Genomic DNA, 25334 nt, shown 5'->3' on the forward strand with positions numbered 1-25334 from the left:
GTCACCATGGACATTTGGTGCCATGATGCCCCATGGTGTAACCATGTAGTCTTAGTTCACTAAGGGCCTATGGTGTTACATTGTCCTCTAGATTCTGTGAGCCTCAATGGTGTCACAAAAGCTCCTTGTTTCTGCTAGGGCCCATGGGGTCATAATGTACCTTTGGTTCCATTTGTCACAATGGTGTCCCAATGGCCCCTTGGTTCTCTTAGGCTCCATGGTGTCACACTGTCCCTTGGTGCCATTAGACTCCCTGGTGTCACAATGGCCCCTTGGTGAACTTTGGCTCTATGGTGTCAAAATGGCCCCTTGGTTCTGTTAGACCCAATGGTGTTATAATGGCCCCTTGTTCCTGCTAGTCTTCATGGTGTCACAATGGCCCCTTGGTGCCATGAGTCCCATGGTGCCATGATGGGCCCTTGGTTCTGTGAAGCCTTATGGTGTCACAATGGACATTGGTTTCATGAGACACAGTGGTGTCACAATGGCCCCTTGATCCCATGAGATCCTTATGGTGTCTGAAGGCCCCTTGGTTCCTTTGGGCCCTGATGATGTCACAATGCCCCTTTCTTCTCTGAGGCCCCACGGTGTCACAATGGCCATTAGGTTCTAAGAGTCCGTGTAATGGTTCTGAAAGCAAAACTAGTGAGAGACTCCATATCAGAAATCCAATTCAATACGAAAAAGGAGAAAATACATGCAGTAGTACAAAAGAAACCACTGACCTTGTCAAAACACAATCTGACACCCTATTACTTAGAGTGGTGGTAGCAGTCCAGATGAAGTGGTCTTGAAGCCGTGATCCTATAGAAGTTCTAGGAGCTCTTGTTCTTTGGAAACCAGTGGCTAAGGGCTGCTTTGGTGTTCCAAATCTCAGATTTTATCTAGGTAGGAAACGCTTGGCTTCTTCCCCTGGGTGGAACTCCTAACAATGGGATGATGCAATTTTATCAGTCATGCAGCGGGACCCAAAGGCCCATTTACAGAAGATATCTTCCTGGAGGAAGGATGGGTCAAGGGAAAGATAAAGAACATTTCCCCATCTGGTTTTTAACAGCAGCCATATCAGCAGAGGATATCTCCCACAGAGATGAGAACCACTGCCCCACCTGGCTTCAGCAGATAGTGATAGCATACATACTTTTGGGCATATCTTTACATTGTAGGTAAGATATATAGGACATAATCCACCCTTATTCTATTACAATCTATATCATACCCAAACCAATACCCTCTTATATATACATATATACATATGTGTGTGTGTGTGTGTATATATATATATGTTGAGTGTTGGGGTTTGTTCCCTTATGGTCCCAGCTTGAAGAATTTTTTTCCATTATTATGCTAAGGAAGCCTGCAGGGTTACACCCAGGCTCTTTCAGGGCTGGAGACAAAGGGGTAGATGGGGGCTGGCTTCCAGGGCTTTTCACGCTCCGGCAGGGTCTGGGTGAAGTGAGGACTGCCGGTTTCCAGCCCACGCCGTCCGAACGCCGGGGAAGCCAGGCTCTGCTGTGGGACACTGCCCTGCATCTGCTCCGCTCCAGCCTCCTGCCACTGTGGAGGAACAGCTCTCCACTCACCGTTGGAATCCTGGTGGTCAGCTGTGGTCTCAGTGGTAGGAGGCTACCCCTTTATCTGTGTCTGAGAGTTGCTGATTCAAAAATTATAATTATTGGGAGGGAGAGGACTTACATTCTCTATTTCAAAGATGAGCTTCTGCCTTTATTGGCAGACACCTGTCCTTCAAACCAAGACAGATTTTGGTGACCCAGACATGGGGCAGAGGGCATTGAGAGGAGGGTTAAGACAGGAATACCAGCTCTTGAGTTACGTAAGATTTTGTGTGCTAAGTGGCAACATGTTGTCCAGTTTAATCTGGCTTGGGTTCCATGTGATCACAGGTATCTCTCTCCCATTTGCACAACCTTATTTGAACATGGACCCCGTCAACAAAATAACTGTAGCTATTATCCGATTCATTTGGTGGGTTGATTATGTCAGGAATTCAGGCTTTTTTACATTTTTCTGGAAAGTGGCCATATGGATCCAGAGCTGTCATACTTTACCTGTGTTTCTGGGTTTACTTCAATAATGGTACCTACTGTGAGAAAGTGAATTCAGAGGAAATCTTCTCCCAACCCATTACCCAGTTTCTTGAGGCTTCCCCACCAGTTTTCAAGGAGTTCAGATCCATTTTAAATGCTAATGATATCATACAGCAGCTGGCGTTGCTTATTTGCCTGTTCTATTTAGTATTTAGAGATAAGGGAATATTGGCCTCAATGACAACCTTGATACCTACCTGAGGGAACAGAGGGGCTGCCCCAGAGCCTGACCATACCCCAGGGACTAGGGATGCTGCCCCAGAGCCTGACCCTGCCCCAGGGACTAGAGATTCTGCCCCAGAGCCTGATCCTGCCCCAGGGACTAGGGGAACCCAATCTGAACCCTTGCACACCTGGCGCTGTCCATCCTGCCACTTCACTCATAGGAACTGGATCTCTCGGGCAGGTCCTTTGACTTTGCTCTTTTTAAGGGTGAAACCAGCTCCCAGCAAAATCTGGATGATCTTCTCTCCTTCCTCAAATACCTCCATTGCTGTGTTCCCCCACACAATGATGTCATCGATGTACTGCAAATGTTCTGGAGCCTCACCCTTCTCCAGTGCAGCCTGGATCAGTCCGTGGCAGATAGTGGGGCTGTGTTTCCACCCCAGGGCCAGTCGGTTCCAGGTGTACTGCACGTCCCCCCAGGTGAAAGCAAACTGAGGCCTGCACTCTGCTGCCAAAGGAATGGAGAAGAATGCATTGGCAATGTCAATGGTGGCAAACCACCTTGCTGCCTTGGACTCCAGCTCGTACTGGAGTTCCAGCATGTCCAGCAAGGCAGCGCTCAGCAATGGAGTCACTTCATTCAATGCCCAATAGTCCACAGTCAGTCTCCATTCTCCATCAGATTTCTGCACAGGCCAGATGGGGCTGTTGAAGGATGAGTGGCTCTTACTGACCACCCCTTGGCTCTCTAGATCACGGATCATCTTGTGGATGGAGATCACAGCATCTCGATTTGTCCGGTACTGCTGGCGGTGCACGGTCATGGTGGCAATTGGCACCTGTTGCTCAGTCACTTTCAGGAGTCCTACTGCAGAGGGGTTTTCTGACAGTCCAGGCAAGGTGTTCAACTGCTTAATGCTCTCTGTCTCTACAGTAGCTATTCCAAAAGCCCACCTGAACCCCTTTGGGTCTTTGTAGTAGCCGTTCCTGAGGAAGTCTATGCCTAGAATGCACGGTGCCCCTGGGCCAGTTACAATTGGATGTTTCTGCCACCCCTTCCCTGTCAGGCTAATCTCAACTTCCAGCAAAGTGAATTCCTGTGATCCCCCCGTCACCCCAACAATGGAAACAGGTACCTTCCCCACATGTTCTGATGATATCAGGGTGCATTGTGAACCAGTATCAACTTGCACTTTATGTTTCTGTGGCTTTGATGTGCCAGGCCATCGCACCCACACTATCCAATAGATCCTGTCATCCCATGCCTCTCCCTGGCTAGAGGCAGGGCCCCTCTAGCCCTGGTTATTATTTCTTTCCTGGGCATACATAGTGGAGGTTCCTTCCAGGGGATCTGACAGATCATCCTCCTTGCTGTAATGCCCTGCACCTTGCTTGTGGGAGGTTGAGGCTACCTTCATTTTAGTGCGGCTCCCTCGGTTAGCATTTCCCTCCCTGAGCTGACGCACCCGTGCTGCCAGGACAGAAGTGGGTTTCCCATCCCATTTTCCCATGTCTTCTCCATGGTCTCGCAGGAAAAACCACAGGTCAGCTCGTGAGGTGTACCCTCTCTCCCTAGCTGGGGAACGTGAAGCTCTGACTTGGGGGCCTGTGACTCGTACTACTGCTACGCTGATCTTCCTCACCTCCTCAATTCTCTCCATCATCTCCTCGCTCATATCCCTCATCCTATCTTCGACCTGTTGGAGGTCCCTGGCCACGGCAGAGACATTGGCCTGCATTGGGCCATTCATCATGCTCTCGAAATTTCTGAGTTGTTGGCAACAGAACACACTGTCTCTGGACTGTTATCGGCATTAATCATTGCTATGTAGGTGATATATTGAGATGGACCCAAGGTTGCCAGATTCCATAACATCTGCCCTGTGCACTTGACCTTGTCAGGGTCATTGTCATGCTGTCCATCCCTCCCAAAGAGTACCTCTAATACTGCTGTCTCTCTCAGCTGCTGGATCCCTTCCTCAAGGGTCTTCCAGCACATCCTACAGTGGTGCCCCTGCATTCTGTCTCTGTGTACAAACTTCTCTCTCACACTCATTAAAAGCCGGTCCCAGAGGGAAAGGAGGCCTTGCTCCCTTATGAATATCTGGTCCACACCTGAATCCTGGGCCAAGGATCCCAAATTCCTGGCCTCAGTTCCATCCAGTTGAACACCTGTTCCCGTAAGGTCCCAGACCCGGAGTAACCAAGTTGTAAAAGGCTCACGGCCCCGCCGAGCAATGTCTTTACGCAGGTTACGGAGACTATCGTATGAGAGGGACTCGGTGACAATCTCAACCTCTGGCTCCCTTGCTGGTTGTGAGGACCCTCCTTGCTGATCCCCATTATCTAAGTGCCTCGTTTTAATCTTAGATTTCCTAGTTTCCACAGGAGCAACTGCTGCTGGCTGTGGCTGCTCCTGTGATCCAGCTGGAACCTGGACAGATACGACATCTACGGGTTCCACTGCAGCACCATCTGACTCTCCCTCTTTAGGGCAGAGGGAGGGTTTCTCACCAGCTGGAGAAAAATACTCCTTCATCATCTGGCTATGCTCTTTCAGCATTTGGCCTATATCCTTCACTAGAGCCCCCACCCACTCTGGATGGCTCATTTCTGCAGTGGGCTGTGGGGCATCATCCCTAGTCCCTGTGGCAGGTATCAGAGTTGTCATCCAAGCCAATATTCCCTTGTTTCTGAATGCTATGTAAAAGAGGCCAATCAGCAACACCAGCCACTGTATAATAACAGTGGCAATTAAAACAGATCTGAAATCCTTGAGAACCAGTGGGGTAGCCTCAAAAAACTGGGTGATGGGTTGGGAAAAAATTTCCCTTGCACTCGTTACCTCACAGTAAGTACCATTACTGAAATAGCCCCAGAAACACGCAGTTAGAGTACGATAGCTCCGGATCCATGCAACTACTTCCCAGAAAAAATTAAAAACCCATGAATTCCTGACATAATCAATCCACCAAACCAATCGGACAATAGCCACAGCAACCTTGGTGAGGGGGCCCAAATTCAAAAAAGGGCTTACAAATGGGAGGGAGATGGCTGTGACCACATGGAACACAAACCAGATTAAACCAGACAATATATTGCCAGTTAAGAGAGCTGTTATTCCTGTCTTAACTCTCAACTCAGTGCCCTCGGGCCCCACGTTGGGCGCCAAAATCTGTCCTGGTTTGAAAGGACAGGTGTCTGCCAGTAAGGGCAGAAGTTTCCCTTTTTGGAATAGAGACTTTGGTTCCACTCCCCTCCCCCAAGTATTATGATTGTTTGAATCAAGGACTCTGAGGCAGAGATAAGGGGGGTGGGAATAACAGCTCTTTTACTAATATATCTAACTATACAAACAGAAAACAATAACAGTTAAAATTGCTAACAGAACAAAATAGGTAACTCGGTGTCAGTCCCTTTAGATGCAAGCACACTGTCTCTGTGCTTAGTCCAGAGCCCGGATTTGCCAGAGGGCAGATGGGAACGGAGGCAGGAGGGAGGGGGGAGGGGCAGCAGCGGCCACGCCGGTCTCGGGCGGGAACAGGCTCACCCTCACCGAGGGCGGCGGCTCCTCGCTCACCGTGTGTGTCCGGGGGATCAGCTGTGTCCGCAGAGGCAGGAGGCTGGAACGGGGCAGATGCAGGGCAGGTGATCGCAGAGGGTCTGGCTCTGCTGTGCTCGGCCGCGTGGCTGAACGATCCCAGGCGTCCTCCTCCCAGCTCGCTGGAAACGCGAGTGCCCTCCCGGAAGCCTCAGAGGCCCCTCCGGGGGCCGTCCCCACCCACCCCCTTTTGTCTGGACCCATCAGGGACCCTGGGTGTAACCCGGCCAGCTCCATTGGCATGATAATGGGAAAAATTCTTACAATTGACACAGTAACAGAAAAACACTCAACCCCGAACATTCGTCTTATTTGAAAAGAAAAACATCGGATGAGACAAGGTCCCATAACAATAACTATAATGATTGTTAGTATAACGACTATAACTCCTTTGATAATGTCCTTAAGCCAAGCTGAAATACCAAAAGAAAGCAACCAATCTTCAAACGGGTTATGGTTTTCAGTAATCCTTGATGTATGATCTTGTAGCCATTGAAGTTGCTCATGTATGGAAGCGCTGTGATCAGACAGATTGAAACAACACATTCCTTCAAATTCTTCACATCCCCGACTTTGTGTTACTAGCAAATAGTTTATGGCAGCCCTGTTTTGCAACACTGCTTGTCGTAAGCTATTAGTGTCTTGGGCCATTTGAGTAATTATAGAAGTGGTGACATTAGATTGCTTTACTACCCAACAAGCAAGATGCTGAATCTGAGTTAATGCTTGGGCACTTGCTACAAAAGGAACCATGGAAGCAAATATTCTGGCAGTCCGGCTCCAAAGTTCTACCTCATCGTCACAGTCTGGTGCCAGCTGCATAGCTTCTCTTTTGGTACGACTGTTGTTTAGAGTTCTGATGAGGCTTTGAGTAGGTGTAAGTAAAGAAAGTTGGCCCAAGTAACATGGTCCTCCCATAGCATAACGAGGAATACCTTGCCATGCCCTGTCACCGCAAATAAGATAAACATCAGAAGGTAGAGATAGGGGCTTGGAAATGTCCAGATGGATGTGCCCCATACCCCATCTATAAGATGAAGAGCCACAATATTCAGAAACATTATAATTTCGATTGGGTGTTACCCGATTTTGCCTTTTTTGTTCGTTTGTTGTCCAGGAAAAACGGCCAAAGTAAATTCAACCGCTATGATTTAATGATCGACTATCCAAAAGGTTAAATTCTTGTGGATCCCAAGGTAATGTCTGGTTAAGTGTACTTATGCATTTCGCAGTGCAGTAACTAGTATTGCCTGTAACACAGCTAGAGGCAAGTCTAGATACTGAAAAAAGAGATCTGATCAAGCATGTTCTAAATGGGTCTGCTGTGGCTTTGAGGTGCAGGCAAAAGTCTTTAACATTGGTTTTATCAGCCCAGGCCAACCAAAAATTGTTGTGTGGAAATGACACAGCTTGTTCAGTTGACATGGCTATGAGATTGCACACACTAAGGCATAACTTCAGCAAATTCAAATTCATCTTCGTAATGTTTCCCACAATCAATAAGATACTTAGATTTTAAAACCTTTGTTCGGTTAAGTGTTAATAAAACCTCTATAGGCCAAGCTAAATGCCAAGCATATAAACCTAATTCGAGTTCTTCTATACTTTCAAATAAGGCATACGCTGAAGCATGATCATGTCTCGTTTTAAGCCATCTATTTAAAGGAAGCAAAGGATCATCAAATAACACATTAGTGTTATACAAGCAAAAGGAACAACCTTCAAAAGCAGTATATATATTATGAGAAGTAAATATATTGCCACACCTTCCACAAGCAAATTGGCCCTCAATCCAAATGGAACACTCACAGTCTGGTGAACAAATTTTGGATACTCCCGAGGAGTGTAAGTCCCAGATAAGATTCACAATAGTTTGAGAAAAAGGAATGTCAGGAAAGTAAGATTCCTCAATGCTCAGTTCCTTGGCTATCAACACCTTGATCCATCGAATCCTGTTTTTCCACCTCTTCAGTCTGGTCTGATACCGTTGCTTCATCTCCTCCGGCGTCTCCCAATGCTGCAGGTGCTCCAGGGTCACTGTCACGCAACCACGGCTTCACCCACTTTGCAGGAATCCACTTCGACTTATCTCCTGTCAATACACAAGCATATCCCCGCCCCCAAGTAAGTAACTTGACTGGACCTTCCCGTTTTTGTATGACTGGATCCCACAAGGATACAAGTACCCGATCAAATCGTTTGTCATGTTGCAAAAAATGAGCATCTATTGGTCTCATAGGAGACATTCCATGTGGTTGAGAAATCCATAGTTTCCAATTATGTACATACAAAGCTTTAGAAACAATTTCAGAAGGGGAGAGGAGGATCTCCCCCTCCCATCTAAAAAGACGGAACAAACGTTTAAGATGTTGATGTTTTCGTTCAATAATACCTTGACCTCCACTGTTATAGGGCACTCCTGTAATATGTTCAATGCCCCATCGATGAAGGAAGTCCTGGGCATAGGAACTCGTATAATTAGGCCCATTATCTGTCTTTATCTGCTTCAGAAGTCCTAGCACTGCAAATGATTCTATCCAATGACGGCAAGAAGCTCTGGATTTTTGAGAAGTCAAGGGCATTGCCCAAACCAATTTGCTAAAGGTGTTTATTGTAACATGCACATATTTCTGTTTCCCAAATTCGGGAACCACCGTCACATCTGTTTGAAACAACTCACGGGATTGTAACCCTCGTGGATTAATGCCCATCTCCTGTAAAGGGGGCAGCCTTGCACAATCAGGGCAAGCTGCAACGATGCTCCTAGCATCAATTCGTGAGATGCAAAACTCTTTCTGCAACGATAAAGAAGGTTGATGAAAAAATGAATGTGAAAGTCGAGCGAGTTCAAATGGTTTCAAGCCAACCACAGCTGATACCGCAGCGTCAATCCTTCGGTTTCCTTCAGATATAATTCCTGGGAACGGTAAATGACTGCGAACATGAGTAGAAAAATACTGTACAGTGCGGCAAGAAATGAGGTTCATCAATGTACACAAAGCAAATGCAATATTTTCATTAGAAATTTTCCCCATCACTGAATCACTTATCCGTTCTAAAATGGAAGCAACATATAGGGAATCACAAATAAGGTTAAAAGGTTTGTCATGAAAATCGAAAAATGCTAGGACTACTGCCTTTAATTCCAATAATTGTACTGAGGCATCCTTCTCTAAACGAACAACAGTGTTCCAGTTACCCTGGGCAAAATGTACATAACCATATTTACCACTCTTGCCACTAGCATCCGTGAAAACAGTCACTGCGTCCTTCAGAGGCGACAGCGCTCGCACAGAAGTCAATCGTATTGGTAAATTTGTAGCAAATAAAGGTGAAGGTGGAAAGTGATTATCAAAGCGAATACCCAAAGTTGCAGTGGCAAACGTAATGGAAATCTGTTGCCATTCTTCCGTCAACTGCAAGGACGACACGGGCAAACAAATCAAGCCGGGTTCTTTGCCACAAACCAACCTAATTCTTTTTCGTGCTTTTAGCAACAGTTGTCCTAACAAGTCAAGCCTATGTACAAGTGTTAGATTTGACACACTAGATACAAAACCCCATTCTAAATGAAAAAAGCTTTTCTTGTCTGGCTCACACTGTCCCACAATAGCCATAAATTCTGATGAGTGATGCAAAACATAAATCCCCACTTCCAGATTTGGATTATATCTATACACATAAGAATTTTGTAGTTTTTGCAAAAAGCTTTCCAATGCAGTATTAGCTTCAGAAGTCCACACAACCTGATCGTTAATGTCTGAAGTACCAACCAGCAAGGTACAAATGGGGTTTATTTCTGTGTTTGAAATACCTATCCAAGGACGGATACTTTGGATGTCATCTAATAATTTCTGGACATCATTAACAGTGGAAATATTATGATGTAATTCCAATTTTTTCGGAGAAAATAGTGTTTCCGTAATTGAATAACCTAAGTACAACCAGGGGCTTGTTCCTTTGCACTTTTTCATGTGCCACATATAGACCCCACTTTTCTAAGATTTGTAACAAATTTTGTTGTGTTTCTGAATCCAGCTCTTGCTCACTAGCTACCAATATGTCATCCATGTAGTGGTAGGTAATATAACAAGTGTATTTTTGTCGCCATTCTTCCAATGCTAAATCAACATACCACTGACAAATGGTTGGGCTATTTTTCATGCCTTGGGGCAGAACAACCCATTCATACCTTTTTGCAGGGGTACTATTGTTTACTGATAGCACAGAGAAGGCAAACCTACAATAATCAGAAGGCTGTAACAGTATGCTGAAAAAACAGTCTTTTATGTCGATAATAAACAAATAATAATTTTTGGGTAAGGCACTAGGAGAAGGTAAACCAGGTTGCAAAGCTCCTAACAGGTTCATTTGATTGTTTACTGCTCTTAAGTCATGCAAAAATCTCCATTTACTAGACTTCTTTTGTATTACAAACACAGGGGTGTTCCAGAGACTATGAGAGGGTTGTATGTGGCCTAATTGTAACTGTTGCTGAACTAGTTCCTGTAGGTGCCCAATCTTTTCTTGAGATAGCGGCCACTGAGCCACCCATACCGGGTCATTTAATTTCCAAGACAGCTTTATACATGGACGAGCACCTTTCTGCACAGCGGCCGCTTCTAAAAAGGCTGAGTAACTAGTGCAATTCGCCATTGGCTTAATACATCCCTGCCTAGTAGCCATAGTGGCGTTTCTAACACATAAGGTCTGGTTATTGCTGTATTGCCTTCTCCGTCCTGAATACAAATGTCAATCACACTCTGCCGAGTGGTAGTAATCCCAGCAATACCTAAAAGATTTTCATTTACTTGCTCCACTGGCCACGACCTCGGCCAGGCAGACAAGGGAATAATGGTTACATCAGCTCCAGTATCCATCATTATTTCAGCCTGTAATGAGCAATCCTCTAAGGATCCATTTTCCACTGCCGGTTTCAATTTTACCTTTCGAGTGGGTCATTTTGTGGATAAAAGTTCTGCAAAGGCAATTAGAGGCTTTGTACTACCAAATCCACCCACTCGCTTCTGATTGCTTTGTGTAAGAATTTGTGGAACAAAGGGCACGAGTTGAGCAATAGAACTGCCCTTAGGGATAAATACTGGTGGAGAAAAAACCTTTAGCATGATTTTAATTGTACCTTCATAATCAGCATCTATTACACCCGGTAATACAAAGAGACCTTGCCTAAATGCAGAAGACCGACCAATTAAAAGAGCAGCCAATCCATTTCCTAGTGGGCCTTTGGAGGAAGTGTCAATTAAAGTAACATTTTCATCTCGGATAGTTATGGACGAGGCTGTTACCAAGTCGACTCCAGTGCTTCCACCTGTTGAGGGGTACATGTGGAATAAGCAGCCATCGCTACTGGAGCCGACTGAGTTGGGGGGTTTAGAATTTGAGATATCGCCGTGCCCCCCACACGGCCGTTCTTGTTTCCTGGCAGGGGGTCCCCGTCCTTTTTAAAACGAGATCTACAGTCATTGGCCTTGTGCCCAAATTTATCACATCTTTTGCATACTCCAGTAAAAACTGATGAGGATACTGCAGCTTTCTGTGACCGTAATGGACAATGTTTATGAGTATGACCTTTATAACCACAATTGTAACATGCATCTGAAAAGGCTGTATCTTTTTTATTAAGGGTGTTAGCTTTTGTTAAGGCTGCTGCAAGGCCAGTGGCATGAATCTTTGCCTTTTCTTTTTCCTCTTCAATAGGGGCTCGAGAGCAAATTTCAATCATTTGTAACAGTGTCATGTTAGGTGGCAAAGTGGCTAGCAAACGCTTGCAAGTAGCATTAGCATTTTGCAGGAAAATTTCCTTTACCATTGTATTCTTTAAAGGCAAAGGTATGTCAGGTGCTGATTCCACTCCCTCTCTTATATGGTCTACAAATTTTAAATAAGGTTCGTTATCCTCTTGTCTTAAATGCAAGTAAGGTTGTTTTGGTTTTCCAACCTGAGGGAGTAAAGAAAACGCCTCTAAAGCAGCAGCCTTACTCTGAGCGATCACCCGAGTATGCATTGCAGCTTGTAGCTACGGATCAGTATATTGACCTTGTCCCATCAGCATATCCAGACTTGCAAACCTTAATGGATCACCCTGTGGCAGATGCATATTTTCTAGTTGTTTTCCCGCCATTTATTCCTGCCACTTATTAAGAAAAAACATATAACTAGTAGGACCCAAAATGAGTTCAAAAATAGTTTTTATGTCTGCAGGAACTAACTCTTGATATTTCAATATAGCTTCTACCTGTCGTCGAACTAGCTGATTATCAACCCCATAATCCATGACCGCCTTTTGGACCTTAGCAATAAGGTTCCAGTCTAAAGGCTGGTACATGTCTCCATTTGCCGTGCGAGTTACAGGAGCTGCTATTATTTGAAAATCACCTCGCAGCTCAGCATTAGTTATTGCTCCTTTCCACCTCTTAAGCATATCAAAGGAATGATCCCTGGGCGGGTCAGAAATAGCAATATTCAAGCCTGGATCACCCGGTCCCGGTCCCGTTCCCCCAGCTTTTCCCCAATCATTTTTACCCATTACCCAATTTGCAACAGTGTCCATAATTCCGGTAGATGGCACTGCTGCACTATCAGAAGTTTTTATCCAGCGCTCAGCTTCTGGGGATAGAATCGGTAAATTTTTTGCCTTCAAATAGTTCTGAGCAGTGGGCAAATCAAAAGCATTGTCATACATTAATTGCAAGGTTCTGCATCTCCTATCCATTTGGTCTGCCAATGTCACTGGTTTGGAGTTATCCTCCAAAGTTTTTAACCAGTCACAATAGCATCGTGTGCCTGCTTATATGCTTTCCTTATTGCTTTAGAGGAAGACCCTTTATCTAACAGTTTCATATCTTCTAGTAACTGTAGCATAGCGTTCTTCTAATCTTCTAACTGTACCCGGAATGCAGAAGCATCATCAACAACAAGGGTGTCCACCTCCATCTCACTTGGCAGAGGAACTAAAGCAGGATCAATGTCGCTTCCCGATTTTTTCTCTACTGATGGGGCAGGCGGGGCAGATGGCTGAGAAGGCTCGGGTACCCAAGGGGGTATGATATCATCATACGGTCCTTTCTGAACTGGGGCTGCTACATTTTCAGGTGGAGGTGGGTCAGGCAGATGTTCAAAAGATGATAGATCAGATGTGCCAGGGTCAGAGGAAAGCGACTGTGGCTCCGCGGCGGAGGGATATGGCTCTATAGAGAGCGACAACTTCTCCGCTGCTGCAGATACCATTGTTTGAGCCGCTAGTTTGACCTCCGTTTCTGCTGTAAGTTTATCAATTAGATGGCGCATTTGTCTGAATACAGGAGCAAGGGACTTAGCTTCTTTATTGCCAGTTTGGACAGCTTCCCATAAATCAGCTCCTACTGCCTGCCACATCTCTACGCGAAATATATCAACAGTATCTTTTAGAAACCCACGCCGTTTTGCCCAATAAAGGAGGTCGGCTAACTGTGTCCAATTCAAATTTCTCCATTCCTTTTTGCCAAGTCTAATACTGAGTCCACTGTTGCCTTTTCTAGGGCAGAGACAGTACCCCCCATCTCGCAAAATCCAGCTTATAAGCTGCAGCCGACGTTCGGCTCCGACTCACCGGTCGATTTGTGGCCACTCACGCCACTCTTGGGCGTCCGGTCGCAACGGCTGCGAGATGAGTTCACGCTGCTCTCAGGCGTCCGGCCGCAGCCGCTTGTTCAGGAGTTAGCGTTTAACACTTTCATCATCACGTCGGGGTCACCAGGATGTTGCAGCCCCTTAGGAATGAGACTCAGACACCGAGATCTTTTTGCTGCAAAAGAGTCCACTTTATTGTCTTAACTATCTCTTTTTATACATTAGTGTATAAGGGATACCTTTTCTAACATGCAGTATGATTGGTTACAATGTTTTCCTTTCTATAAAAGCTACTTATTAATAGGTACATCTAGGATAACATAAATCAGATAAAGCTATTGCAAAATCATCTCTTTGAAGTAGTTCTACTATAGTCAAAACAGGATCTTGTCTCTCCAGATGTACTTTCCTAAATCCTTGAGCAGTCACTGTAAATGTTTTATGACTTTGTTTTCCTTCTCTGAACAGTCACAAGGACACCATGACCTATCTCTTGCCTTTTCATTGTCACGGCATCTTGCGATACACTGGGACGAGTGTCAGAGCTGCAGCTAGGCTCCCAACAAGGGAGACTGAGGAACAAGGGATTTCTTAGTCTGTTGCTGCCAGTGATGGGTCAGGGGAAGAGTGAGGCCTCTGATCCAAGGGTTGCAAATTATAAGAAAAATTTGAGAAAACCCAGAATGCCTGGGAACCAAGAGGGGGTTCCCAGAAGGGGAGCAGTATTCCTCAGGACAGCCCATTGGGGATCATGTTACTGTACAGGGATACAAGGGAATCCCAAACAGGAAAAAGCAAGCAGAAACTGATCTATTATTGTGTGATTGAATGAACACATTAAAAAATATTGTGCAAAAAATTTATACTGGCCAGAACTCGAATCATTTGAAAATTGGATTTGTCAGGCTTTAAATCTACATGTGAATTTAAAAGAACCTCTTAGCTAGGAGGAAAAATTGCAAGCTATTTTAGGAATATTATTTATAAAGGAAGAGGGAGAAATAATGCGACAGTTAAGAATAAGAGCTCAAAATAAAGATCATCAGAACATAGGCAGAATATAAGGGATTTTGGGTGGAAAATTACCCAAGAAATTCAAAGAACAGTGCCCAGGGGAATAAATACTATAGGGAAAGCCCTGAGTGAGCACCAAGAAAAGAATGAATACACAATTAAATGGCTAAAAAGACTAAGAAATAATTTACAATTATACTCAGGCATGGACCCTGATTCAGCAGCAGGGCAGGTTATTTTAAAAACACAATTCATAACTAAGTCTTGGGAGGACATCAGGAAGAAGCTGGAAAAATTAGAAAATTGGTAGGCTAGGGGACTTCAGGAGTTGTTAAGGGAAGCACAAAAAGTATCTGTTAGAAGAGATAAGAAGAGACAGAAAAATTGAAGCCGGGATTCCAATGGTAGCAGTCCAGAAAACACAAGCAACCACAAACACAGAGATATTGAAGTAAGAGGAAATAGTTTGGCTGAGAATGAAGCAGAAAGGGCTGTCCTAAGAGAAAACAACAGTGCAATGACAACGTTTTAAGAGGCAGAAACACAAAATGAAACACCATACTTTTCTTAGCAGAGATAGAAGCTATTAAAGAGCTGGGAGAAACTTTGACAGAAGAAGAACGGATTTTGTCTGATGTTATAAAAGTACCAAAATCTTTTGCCAACAGACCCTAAGCAACACACATAAAAGACTCACTGGGGAACAAGGGCACTTTGAGAGCACTTTTTAAAATTTTATGAGTGTATAGGAATATTTGAAATTGGGAGACAAATTAGTCAAAGATGTCTTAGATGCCAGGAAGTGAACAAATAAGTGCTAAGGAGTGCTGCCTTTGGAGGCAGTTGAACAGCCTACAGGCCATTCAAAAAAGAAAAAAATCCAAGTTCATTTTACCAAGTTACCCAGAATAGGCAGGAGAAAATATTTGCTAGTTATAGTATATCATAACTCAGTAAGTAAAAGCATTTTCTGTGGCTTGGGCTACAGCTTAAACAGGGGTATATTATAACCATTGCAAACAATTTGAAAGAATTAAAAGACATTTAACTCAAACAACTTCTCTTAATTTTTCAATACATTCTATCCAACCAGGACATTATGTGTTGGTAAAATGCTAGAAGGAGAAAGTTTAGAACCCCAATGAGGTGGGGGGACCATTTCTAGTTTTTTTTTTAACCACAGAAGCAGCACTTCAAACATTAAAAAAAAAAAAAAATAGCTGGACTCATGCTTCATGGGTAAAAGGACTCGTACAAAATAAAGATTGAAAAATCATTTCGACACCAGGACACCTAAATATAAAATTAAAAAGAACTAAAATATTGATTAAAACCTTTTCATTTGGGTTTAAAAAACACATTGAAAAATTGTAATGAATTCATTTTAAGGCTAAAGAAGATATTTGGTGCCCAAAGCCTGCAGTCTATATGAAATTGCCATAAAACCACTGTACCTTGGGACCAGTTTTTATATATATGGTAAAAAATGTTATTTTATAGCATTACTGTTTGAAATATTAATTTAAAATTGTTTTGAGGGGTGCATGATTGAAATTTAAACATTTTGAATTAACTGCCGGCTGCAACCTCGTTGAGCCCGGAGGAAGAACAGCGCTGGTGAAAAAGAATTAGATGCCTGCTTGATCAATGGAAATGGCCCAGGTGAATTGAAAAATTCCTCAGGAGCCTCTGGCAGTCAACTTTAACTGATTTATTTGAGGAACTTCAACTCCAGAAAAAGGGACTGGTGACACCTGTTATTAAGACTGTCCAAAAACAATTAACAGACTGGGAATGTACTAACTGTGACTTAAAGCATTTGTGTTGTTGGTATGTGTTGTTTTAATTCATGTTAGAAAATAACTAAGGCTAAAGAAAAAGAGAGACAATTCATTTGTTTAGTCTGTTTAGGTTGTGTATGTGAACAGGTAACTTTCAAAAGATATTTTAGTGATTTGTTTTGGAACTGTTAACTGAACTGTATATGAAAACAATTTTTGTTGTAATTGGCATATCTCTGGAGCTTTAGTGGATTAACAAAAAAGTAAAGCTGATCAATTTAGGGAAAGAAATAAGACAGGACAGTGCTGCGAAACTACAAATAATTTGTGCCATCTTTGGAATGGAAAAAGTTAAAATGGACCATACAAACTTTATGAGGCCAAGGGTACCAAAGAGAGAAAAATTCCAGGATGGAAACTTTGCTACTGAGAAGATTGACATGTCAGCTCTTGGCTGCAACCCAAGGGGCCTTGGGAAAAAGGTAGAAGGTTAAAGGTCCTGAGGATTCTCACCGGGCTCACCCCTGGCAACTGGCCAAAGCCATAAGACTGCATGGAACAGAGTCCAAAACAAGCAGCACAAGAGCCAGCAATAAAGAAACAAACTATTCCTGATCCCTATGACAAATGCAATCGCTCTATGTGAGTCAGGGATAAGATGGAATCAGTTTTTATGGCACATCCATATGTTAGTACTGCCTGTTACAATGGCAAAAGTTTTTTTTTATGAATATGTGCTATGTATTGAGTAAAAAGGAATTTAGAATTTAAGAGGCGAGCTCCTTATCCTGACAGTGATTAACTTTATTTTAGATATGAAAATTCCTTTTGTTTTGAAAAAGGGCCCAATTAGAAAATAATTGAAAAACAAAAAGAAATAAAAAAGGATAAAGAAAAGATCAGAGGGAAAGAGTTAAGGGAATTAAATGAGCTATGTAAACAATTAAAAACAGCACTATGGCAACTGGGATTTGCCAACTTCAAATAAAAACCTTTTTTAAAATTTGATGCAAGAAATTGCCATAGAATTGGAATTAGAAGTTGATATAAAGAAACATAAAAGTCAGAGTTATTTGAGATATAGAAAATACCAAGATGTAGCTTTTTTAAATCACGGATCAATATGATAAAAAGAGAAAATGAGGGATTGTTATACATGTGATCCATGCTAGTTAAATTGTAACTATATTAGCAAAATTGTTGCTTTATAATTAATAGAAAAATTGTATTTAATTGTTATAAAGCAGAAAAGATAAAGGAAATGGTTAAATAAAGCAGATGGAATCATCCTCCAGTTGTTTGGTGGAAGTGAGGATAGTAAGGATATAGGCCTAAGAACAGCAACTAGAAATAAAACTTTTGACCTTGAATTGAGCCAAATTGGAATCATTCCAGGCACTGGACACTGGACTAAGGCCTGTTGTGGGGACATATTTTAATTATATAACCCTAAGCTCAGTGCGCCTGCGCTCCGTGCGAGGTCACACAGAGAACACTGAGGAAGACCCGGAGCCTTCATCGGAAACAAGACCTCAAAAGGAGGAGAGACCCCAACCACTGGTGACTCATGGCAACACAACACAGGAACGTGGATTTTGGGAACAGAAACGAGAAGGAGCTTTCCAGAAGCTTCTGTATTAGTATGTATTAGTAACAGTATGTAAGTGAGATTTTTAGCTCAATTGGTTTGGTACAGTGTGAGAGGAAGGGCCCTGCCCGTACCCCTGGTCAGTTTTGCTTCTGCTTTATTCAAACCAAACCTCAATTATACTAAATTATTTACAGATTTTGTATTTACTTAAATCTATGTAACTAATATATTTTGATTGTATTCATTTATATACAATTGCTGTTATTAATAAATTGCTGCTAAACTTAACCTTGTTGTTTTGATTAATTGGACAAAATTGAACATATCTATTTATAACATTTTCTGAGTCTCTGAGAAGTTTTTGGGCAGTCATGGCCTCCAATTCTCACCTTCAAGGAGTCCATGAGGAGCCTGTTTTGGGGATGGACCTCAGTGGGACCCATTAATGCTTTGAGACACTTTGGGTTTTTCTTCTGACTGGGTCTCCTGGAATGGTTTGTGCAATCTCTTCTTAGGCCCTGAGGTTCAAGGGCTCAGCACCAAATGCACCACGGGGCTCACTGGGATCAAGTAAATCCTGACAAACCATGGCTCTGCCTTTCTTTCCCTCTGGTCCAGTGCACTTGATTAGGAAAGTTTTTTTAAAGAGTTTTGGAGAAATATTTCAAAGAGCTTCTTAGAAATAAGTGTTCCTATTTTAAAGAGTGTCTTTTCTTACTGTTTCTCTTCAGAGCAGAGTTGATTGCAGCGTTCTGTGATTGGTATTGATCCAGGGTCTCTCTTCAGGAGATCCGGCCTGCTCAGAGAAGCTCTACCTTGAGGTCTGATCCAGTGTGGACAACCTTGCTCCACATTGCCCAACCCCATCCTGTCTGTCCTCAGTCACCTGGGATCCGCTTTGCTTGGAGATCTGGCAGCATTCAGGGAAACAGGGGTTTTCTTCCCTTTCTCTTTTTGAAGCAATCTAAAACTCCTGAGTTTCCCCACTACAAACAGACACCCTTCTCAAGGTTGTGTCAAGATGCCATCATGGAGATTAGTATTTCCAAGGCAGAGCCATGCAATATCTGTTTTAGTCCTTTGGACTCTTTGGTTCCACAAAGCCTTCTTGTGTCACCATGGACTCTTGGTTCAGTGATGTTCTGTGGTGTCACAATGGATGTTTGGTTCCATGGGGCCTCACAGTGTCATAGGGGTTTCCTTTTTCCTGTGGCAATGAGCAGCAAACCCCACTGGCAGAGCCAAATGCCTGGGAAGAATGAAGAATGGGGACATATGGAATGATGTTTTTTGTCTTCCCAGGGCACAGTGATGTGGGGTGGGGCCCTGCTGTCCTGGACATGGCTGAACACCAGCCTGCCCATGGAAGGGGGAAGAGACAACAACCTCTGCCCATGGAACTACAACATCAGAGAGATCAGGGTGAAGGCTGGGCTTCAAAGATTGTTACCAGCACAGGAAACATCAATGTGAGAGGAAAGATGTGTGCTAATGTCTTTACAAATCATTTGATGGGTGAAGGGATGACTGTTTAGATCTGTGAAATGGGTCGTAATATTTCTACTGACTTTGGGCAGCAGGTTTGTTACTTGGCCCAGACAGCTTGGCTCCTGAAACAGACAAGGGTCTGCATAAGTGTGAAAATCTGAACTGTGGGGGAGATGCCAGGTTCAAGAGGGAATGTGGGGCAGGCGGGTCAGGAAGGCTGTACCTTCCTAGTACCTCAGGCAATGGGGAAAGGAAGAGAGCAACGTGCAGCCAGGAGTTTAGGATAAAAGGAGGCTGCACCCACTGAAACCTTGAGAAGAAAACCCAGTGAGTGTATCCACTGAGGGGTAGCACTCCTCAAGGAGAGGTGCGGGAGGGGGGGTGCTGGAGTATCATGCTGTGTCTACAAAGCATCAGAACTACTTGGGAGGGGGACTGCAGTACCATGCTTTGTCCACAAAAGGTGAGGCACTGCTCAGGGGGAAGCCTGCAATACAGAGTTTTGTCCAGAAGGGGACAGCAGTGTTTGGGTGGCAGGGCTGCAATACCATGCTGTGTGCACAAGAGCACAGCAGTGCTCAAGGAGGGGGGCTACAGTACCATGATATGTCCACAGAGTGGCAGCGCTGCTTGGGGGGAAGGTTGCAGTACCAGTCTGTGTCCAAATTTGGGCACCACTACTTGGAGGAGGGGGGTGCTGAAGTACCGGGTTTTGTCCACACAGGGGCAGCACTGAACTGGGGGGAGGCTGCAGTAATAGACTTTGTTTACAAGCAGGTAGCACTGCTCAGAGTAGGGGGAGGCTGCAGTACTGGTACATGTCCACATGAGGGCATCACTGCTCAGAAGGTGGGGGCTGCAGTACCATGCTGTATTCACAATGGGGAAGCACTGCTCAGGGAAGGGGGGGACTGCAGTTCCATGTTGTGTCCACAAGGGGGCAGCACTCTTCAGAAGCAGGGGGCTGCAGTACCATGCAGTGTCCACAAGGGGGATGAACTGCTCGGGGGGGAGGCTGCTGTTACAGTCTGTGTCCAAAATTGGGCACCACTGCTTCGGAAGGAGGGTCCTGCATTGCTGGGTTTTGTCCACAAGGGGACAGCACTGAACAGGGGGGAGGGTACAGTACTGGGCTATGTCCACAATGGGACAGCACTGCTCAGAGGAGGGAGAGCTGCAGTACCCAACTGTGTCCATAAGAGGGCATCACTCCTGAGGAGGGGGTGGCTGCAGTGCCATGCTGTGTCCACAAGGGGGAAGCACTGTGGGGAGGGCATGCTGTACCAGTCTTTCTCTACAAGGTGGCAGCACTGATCAGGTGGGGGTTGCAGTACTGAGCTGTGTCCACAAGGGTGCAGCACTGCTCGGGGAAGGGGGAGGTTGAAGTACCATGCTGGTCCTGCAGCTGGCTGAAGAAGAATTCCCCCTCCCTCCCTCCCTCTGTTTTCCCCCTGTGCCAGCAAAGGGGAGAACCTCTGCTGCCCAAGGGACCCTGGCTTTGGGCTCACCTGCCATCCAGGTGTAGAGGTGTCCTGGAGGATGATGTCACAGCCAAAGTCGATGATCTTTGCCTCGCCGGTGCCCAGATCGATGAGGATGTTCTCGGCCTTGATGTCGTGGTGCAGGACGCCATGGCTGGTGCAGTGCCGAGTGGCCTGCAGCACCTGGCAGAACAGACCCCACGCCACAGGCTCTGGCAGGGACCCGCCCACCTCTAGCAAGTGCCACAGGTCCTGGCAGCACTCCAGACGCTCCATGACTAGCGTGAAGCCGTCGGGCAGCTTGAACCACTCCAGGAGACACAGGAGGCCGCAGAAGCCAGGGCACGACACCATCCAGTTGAGCACCAGCTACAGGGGCACATGGGTGCCATCGTGCTGTGGGGGGACTGCGATGCCGTCAGTGGGGCTGATGCTGCACCGTGCCTTCAGCATCCCCTGCCTGGCCCCACCACAGCTCGTCACTGCTGCGCGGCCCCTGCTCTCTCCACGCTCCCTCCACACTTGCTCCCCTCGCAGCGTCCCGGCTGCCACCCCCCTTGCCGGGCCTGGCCTTCGCCCCGCCTAGCACACCCCACTGGCTGCTCCTGCTGGTCCCGCTCCCTCACCAGCTGTGCCCACTCCCAGATACGATCCCAGTCCACTCGCTTAATGGCCACCTGCAAGCCAAGGCGAGCGGTGGGCTCACCTCGCTGCCCACCGTCCCGCTCCCCACTCTGAGCCAGCCCCGTCTCTTACTGGGGTGCTGTTGGTGAGCCGGGTCCCGGCGTAAACGCTGCCGCAGCCGCTGCTCCCCAGGAACGGGCCCTCCCTGTAGAGCTGCTCCAGGGGAGATTTCTCTGCCCGTGCGGACTGCACGGAGCTCTCGCCATTCTGCCATTCTTGTGGCTTTCTTCTTTGGGTGTGACAAAGCATTTCGTAGGGAAGAATCGCCTCTTCTGAGTTTTGCCAGTATGGACAGGAGCAGAGCATTGAAATGTCAAGTAGAAAAGAGAAATTGTGTCACTATTGTCATCTCTTTTCATTCTCTGTTGAAACAGTAGCAGGTTGTCAAAAGACATGGTCTGCAACGTGGAACTTTGTGCCAAGTTTCTTTTTCTGCCAGAGGATGAGGGGAAGTATCCCAGAATCACGGAGTCATGGCATGCTTTGGCTTGGAAGGGACCTGGAAGACCACACAGCTGCAACCCCTGTGCTGTGCCTGGGAACCCCTTGTACCAGACCAACTTGTCCTGAGGTCCATCCAGCCTGGCCTCGTACACTGTCAGGGGTGGGGCACGCACAGCTTCTCTAGGCAACCTATTCCAGGAAAGTCTTTTTTTCTGCATCTCTCATCTAAATCTACTCTCTTTCACTTTAGATCCATTCTCCCTTGTGCTCTCTCTACCTGCCCTTTTGCAAAGTCCCTGTCCAGCTTTCTTGTACTGGAAGGCCGCAGTTGGGCCAAGCCTAAGCCTAAATCTCTTTTGCAGGCTGAAGAAGCCCAGCTGTGCCAGGCTTTCCTTGCAGGAGAGCTGCTCCAGCCCTTGCAGCCCCTCGGTGTCCCTGCTGGGCTCCTGCTCCAGCATATCCCTGTCCTTCCCGGCCGTGCAGGGTTGTTGATGAAGAGTCAGATGAAGCTTCAGAGTGTGCACAGAACATGCCACACTCCATGAACTCCTTGCCTTCATCTGAGTTGTTGATAGGGAATGAGAAGTTATAGATCAGGTAAAAGGGACAAAGTGAGTGAGGTGAACACACAACTTTACAATCAACCCATCTAAAGGGTGGCCACTAGACAGTGGCCCAGCTCCCACCTTACCTCTGTGTGAGGCTGAGCCCTGCTGGCCCTTCCCCTTGTCCTCCTCCCTGGCAGTGACCCTGGGGGCAGCACTGCTCAGCTGCCCCTGCCAGGGGTCCTGGGCCAAGGCCCCCTGAGCTGGCCAGGAGCCCAGACCTCCACTCCCAATGACGGGGCTCTGCACAAGTGTCCATGACAAACAGGTCAGCGAGTTTCCCTGGGAACAGAGGCACCCAGGCTGGGTGGGACTGTTGATCTGCTGGGGGGTAGAAAGTGTCTGCTGAGACACCTGGACAGGCTGGATCATGGGTTGAGGCCACCTGTATGAGGTTCAACAAGGTGAAGTGCCCCATGCTGCACTTCGGCCACAACAGCCATGGGAGGCTCCAGGCTGGGGGCAGAGTGGCTGGAAAGCCAGCCAGCTGAAAAGGTCCTGAGGTGCTGGTTGGCAGTGGCTGAACATGAGCCAGAGAGTGCCCAGGTGGCCAAGAAGGCCAAGAGCATCTTATCCTGGAATATGCTTTAGTGGTGGCCTTGGCAGTCTTAGCAGCCTCAGGTTATTGGGGGGATTCTCTGGTCTTAAAGGGGTTTTCAATGAAACAGTTCTGCAGCTCTAAACCTCCATTCCTTGTTTTGTAGGATGCAGTCCCAAATAGATCCACATTGATGTTTTTAAGGAATTTAGCATCTCCCTTTCCTTGAAAGTAAAGGGAACCAGGCTTTAAATGCTCTTGAAACACTTTCATTCCTTGATCTTCAGCTGTGCATTTGAATTGAGGTGCTTTTGTGCAGAAAGGTTGGACCATGAGAAAAATGCAGGCAATTTAGCTGCAATGGCACTTGTTTTATCTGCTTTTCTGCTTCCTTTCCCCATGGGTAGCAAATTTGGAGCCACGGGCTTGAATCCATCCCAGCTGACTCCGAAAGAGCAGTTCTGCTGCTGACCAGTCCTCAAATTTGCCGTCCTATAATCCCTATGGCAAAACTCACGGCCGAATGGGGGCTCTTGCTTTCCTTTTCATGGTGCCTCTCCTTTCCACCTGAAAGAGATGAAAAGAATGCTGCAGATAAAAATCATTCTGCCGCCACGTGTCAGGAGCCTTCCTTCTCATCCTCAGCATTGCAAAGCACCAATTCCTCTGTCCCAACGACCCTCAGTTTGCTGTAATTGCTACATTTCACTTGCAACTTCTGAGGCAGGATGCCCCAGATGGTTGCAGTATCCTCAAGAGGGGAAGCAGGAAGGCATGCACTGCTGCCTTCAGTCTTGGGGCCAGCGAGAAGACCCAAAGGAACGACATGGAAGTTGTGCCAGGGGAGCCTTAGGTGGAATATGAGCAAGAGGTTCTTTAGCCACAGGGTGCTTGGGCACTGGAACAGGCCCCTCAGGGAAGGGGTGATAGCAGCAAGTCTGCCAGAGCTCAAGAATTGTTTGGACATTGCTCTTGGGCACAGGGTGGGATTCTTGAGGCTGTCCTGTGCAGGAATTTTGTGGATCTATTTCAACCATGCAAATTTGGTGATACTGTGATTGTGTTGTTGAGAAGAACCACACAAGATGGTATTGCACACCTGCCTCTGACCAAGATGCAGAACCAGCCCTACAAGCACTGAAGAACATCAAGAAATGTGTACCAATATCTCTAGAGAAAAGAGATCCCGTGGAGGTGGCAGAGGAAAAATCTATAAAGATATCAAAGGATTATGTATCTGTAAGTGAGGGAAGTATGTAAGTACATAATAATGGCTGTAACCAGACTGGTTTTTGTAGGTGAAAGCCAGTATTGGAGGACAAGCCTTTGCAACTGCTTGCATGTCCTGAACAGCAGGGATCATGGAGGAGAAGTTCCATCTTTGTGGTTTTAAAGCTTTGGGGGAAGTGTGAGCAGAGCCAGAGACCAAGAGGATTTGTTGACCCCAAAGCCCTGAACTCCTCAGTAAGGAGCAGATGGTTTTGGTGTCAGCGCAACATAGTTTTAGGACTTCAGTGGGTACCAAGCACTTTGAATGGGATCATCAGTGGATAAGAATCTGCAATTGCCCCATGACACCTCTCTGCGTCACCTAGGGAATGGTCTGCATTTCAACTGGAGCCATCAGTATTCCTAGAGAAGTTGGAGCCCACTGTCATGTGTATCCTGCTCTGGGGAAAGTGAGCACAGACCATGGGTGTCATGGCTGGTGGGACAGGCAGCTGGAGCCTCCTGTCTTTCTGTTGGTGGTTTGAGGGCAAACAGGGATTTCCTTACCTTGGGGAGTGGCAGAGTGCTGCGGGGATGCCTGGCGGCTGACGAGGAGATGAGGATGTGGATGCAGAGGCCAGAGCTGGCGCTGAGGCCAGAAGGTGTGTGGTCAGGGGCACTGAGGAGCAGATGCTGCAGCTGCTGCTGCTCCGCTGCTCCACCAGTGTTCCACCAACGGCCGCAGGAGGAGGAGACAACGCCGGTTGCTACGGGCACAGCCAACATTCCATGCAGAACCCCAGGGCGCCCAGGGGACGCAAACAGCAATGGGCCACCTTTGCCTATTTTACTGCTTCTGGTGCAAGTTTGCTCTGAGCATCGTCCTCCCATTGGGCATTTGTGCTGTCCTCTGGATGGGGCAAAGCAGGGCAGGGGCAGCTCTGGGTCTCCTCCTCTGTGCTTCTCACTAAGGTGCCTCCAGCTGCAGCTGTG

This window comes from Erithacus rubecula, assembly GCF_903797595.1.
Source record: "Erithacus rubecula genome assembly, contig: scaffold_160_arrow_ctg1, whole genome shotgun sequence".
Lineage (NCBI taxonomy): Eukaryota > Metazoa > Chordata > Aves > Passeriformes > Muscicapidae > Erithacus > Erithacus rubecula.